Raw genomic sequence first — 4123 nt, forward strand, 5'->3', positions numbered from 1 at the left:
ACCCCCGCTGGTCTGCTCACCCCCAACTGCCGCTACCCCCAGCACCAGCCTGATCATCCGCAACGGCCCCTCCACCAGCCTGATCACCCACACCTGCCATCCCATCCTGTCCTGGTCACCCACAACTGCCCTCTCCTCTTGGCCTCTAACTGCCTCTACCTCGGCCCTACCACCATGGCTTTGTCCAGAAGAACGTCTGGAAGGTCTCCTGGAAGGTCCCTCGGTCTAATTAGCATATTACCCTTTTATTAGTATGGATTATGTATAACAGGATATTGTAAAAATTAAGTCACGAAATTTTTATTAAAACGTTTCTTACATACCGTGGTATTGGCTGGGCCCCAAAGGTATTTGTTGTGGGCCATGAGTTTGATATGCCTGATCTACATGTTTGATGTTTATCCTACTTGGAGTGTGTGAGCTTCTGAGATGTGCAGATTAATATATTCAATCACATTTGGGATGTGTTTGGCCTTCTCTCCTGCCACCCCAGCCGGGGCTGGGGGTGCAGCACCTCATTTTAGCTTGGCAGGGGTGCATACCTATGTTCCCTCCTGGGCTTCTGTTGGCACGAGTGGTGGTGTTTGGCTGGAGTGGAGTGATTATTGTCTAAACGTTTTCTGTCTTGGGCTGCTCCCTTCCTGGTTCTTTGGCTTGAATAAGCAAGCTTTTTGGGGGGGCCTTTTTGTCTGCATTCATTGGCATTTCCAGGTTGCTCGTTTATTCAGCTGTAAGTCTGAGAGATATGACACAAAAGAACACTCCAGGGACTCACCACCGCGTCATTCCTGGGGCACTGAGCAGCCAAGCCAGTCTGCCTTCTGCTCTCCACCTTTTAGAGTCTTTTAAAAAGCCGTCTTTAATTGTGCTTTGCTGGAAGGACAGGGAGGAGCACACCACTCCATCCCCGCGGACTGTATCTCCTTCTAAGACACCCTATTCACAGCGGTCTTATCTGCTTACATTTCTGACTCACCCCCATGTCTATTCTTCCCATAGATGTTATTTCTTCACCAATCTCATGGGCGATCCTAAATCTGCTTACTTTAAAGCCTTTTATTCCTGACTGGTCTTTTAATTTCACTGGAGTCAATTCATATCACGATGATTGACTTTGGTGGCCATTCTTAGCATTCGATGTCTTCACGGGCTTCAGAGTGGTGACTTTTTAGCTCACTTTTGGGTAAAAGGCCGTCTTTCACATTTCTCTCTCTCTGTGTGTGTCACCAACACTCTCACCTAGTTTGGGGCTGTCCCCGCGATGCCTGGTCTGCGGGGCAGAACATGCTCCCTGTTGGCGCGGGGGTTACACCTCCCGGCCCCTGGGGTCTGCTTGTCAAGCCGGGGGCCGGGATTCATGAGGCTGTCCGTGCTCTCCCTTGTCCCAGGCCGCACCTCACAGACGCTGTTGCTCCATGAAACGGGGAAACGGGTTTCCAGACTCACTGGCGGAGGGGGAGCCCCTCTCCCCTGATTTCAATGGGAAGCCTGGCTCTGTCCCAGCCTCAGGTCCCTGGGACGCCCGGCAGGCCCGCGGCTTTGTCAGTACTTGGCGGCGTGTGTTTCGGCCACAGTGGGTTTATCTGGTGTTTGCACGCCGCCGGCTTTTGCCGCTGGAGCTTATCACTGCTCCGCACTCGGGCAGAGGGGGCCTCAGAGCATGAAGCATGGATCATCTGGATCAGAAGCCAAATACTCGGCTTTCTTTCTCATTTAAAAAAAAAAGTGTTAATTTCTAATTTTGCTCTATTTCTATGCCAAGCCACTTTACATCCTATTTGAAACAAAATAAAGTGAAATACAAGAAGTTCTATATATTTTTTTCAAATTCATGTTTTACCATTGCTGAAATCACGGTGCACTTTACATTCAATGCACCACGAATTCAAGGCACGGTGTCAACCACACCTGGCATTTCAGCGTCACGTTGGTCACATGCATGACATCTGGGGACCTGGGGAGGTGTGACTCTGGCACCGAGGGCAGAGGGATGAATGGGTGACTTACAGGACTGGGCGGGGATCCTGTGTGTTTGGAAGAAGTGGGAGGGGTAGAGGGACCAGGCCAATTTCTTCAATCATTGATCACAGTCAAGATGAATGCAGCCCCTGCTCCAATCTGATCTGAGAGATTTTTGTGAAGGTAGTTCAAAGGAACACTGTCCCCTTTCTTTCCTCTCTTGCCTTAGCCCTAGAAATTGTCACTGGCCATAAAACATGCATCCACCCGGTCTGCATGGCTCCGTGGTTGAGCATCGAACTATGAACCAGGAGGTCACGGTTCGATTCCCAGTCAGGGCACATGCCCGGTTTGGGGGGCTCAATCCCAGTAGGGGGTGTGTAGGAGGCAGCCGGTCAGTGATTCTCTCGCATCATTGCTGTTTCTATCTCTCTCTCTCCCCTTTTCTCTCCGAAATAAATAAAAAATATATTTAAAAAACATCAAAATAGAAACATGTCTCCTTTGGCACACTGAGGTACTCAGAGTGTAAGGACAGCTAGACTGCTCCCCATGTACTCACACCCTCATGTCCTGATTTCCATTTTATAGGAGCAAAGGGCAGTACAGTCGTGAGTGAAGCTGACTCTGCCCTAAGCCTGTCTGAGGAGGGGTGGCTGCCGTGGTCACCGCCTCCTTGAACTGTGTCCACAGCCGACTGGCATGGTGGGCGTCTTCTCCCCCAGCCACGCCCCCGCCTGGAGCTGACCGTGGTGAAGCAGCTCGGCAAGGCCGGTGGGAAAGGCAGCCAAGTCCTGACTCAACTGCTCACTCTTTGGCCCAGTAATTTCCCCCCTTGGGGGTTACCCTGGAGAAACGGGCGAGAAAGGGGCTGGGTTTTACAGAAAAGTATGGTTTATAAAACTTCCATGTGGAAATAAGGTATTCATCAGAAGGGGCTGGTTCAATAAATCCTGGTACACACTGCCAGTGGAGCAGGAAGCAGTATTTGAAAGTCAGGCTTTTGAAATATCTTCAATGGGAAAATGCTCAAAATTCAGCGTGTGCTTAAGGGTATAAAACAGTCCAGAAGGTACAGAAATTAGTGTAACTGAATATATCATTTAAAAATGACCGGAGCCCAGCTGGAGTGGCCTGGTTGGTTGAGAGTCGTCCTGTGCACCCAAGGTTACCAGTTTGACTCCTGGTCAAGGCACATATCTGGGTTGCGGGTTTGATCCCCGGTTGTGGCACGTAGGGAAGGCAACCAATTCATGTTTTTCTCTCACATTGACGTTTCCCTCTCTCACTCTCCCTCCCTTCCTCTCTTTAAGCATGCTCTCGGGTGAGAATTAAAAAATAATAATAATTAAATAAAAACGACTGGATGGAATGACAGAAATATTACTATTTGTTCTCTGCAGGCGGAGGAATTCTGGGCGATAGGAAGGATTTCTTTTAGACTTTTCTGACATCAAAATTTGCTACAGTGACTAGGTCAGTGGTTCTCAACCTTGGCTGCACATTAGAATCACCCGGGAATCTTTAAAATCCTGATTTCTCGGCCTCATCCTACGGAAATTCTGTTTCTTTGTTACCAATGTTGTGGCCTCACCCCATAACAAAGAAACAGAATTTCCGGAGGATGAAGCCCAGAAATCAGGATTTTAAAAAGATTACCAGGTGATTCTAATGGGCAGCCAAGGTTGAGAACCACTGGGATAAGGGGTTGATAAGTAAGTGTGCGTGATGCCTGCATCAAGCACAGGGGTTTCAAGTTGAAATTTCTCCTGCTCTTGGCACTCGAAATTCTGTTTCTTTGTTACTAATGTTGTGGCCCCCATAACAAAGAAAGAGAATTTCCGGAGGATGAGGCCCAGAAATCAGGATTTTAAAGATTCCCGGGTGATTCTAATGTGCCACCAAGGTTGAGAACCACTGGACTAGGTAGTACATCGAATTTGCATTCAGGTTAGACTGTGAAAAGCAATCTTCATTAGAAAAATAATTACAACATACAAGAAGAGCTCTGCAAACAGCCCTAGGGAGAATAAAAGAGACAAGAAAGAACGCACCTACTGTAACAAGTAACAATACTCACAGCCATCGCTGATTGGCTGCTGCGGTTCCCGGGAGGCGGGACTGTGCCAGTAACATCCGGGGCGGGGCCTCGGCCGCCGCCGCG

The sequence above is a fragment of the Myotis davidii genome, unplaced genomic scaffold, assembly GCF_000327345.1.
Source record: "Myotis davidii unplaced genomic scaffold, ASM32734v1 scaffold428, whole genome shotgun sequence".
NCBI lineage: Eukaryota > Metazoa > Chordata > Mammalia > Chiroptera > Vespertilionidae > Myotis > Myotis davidii.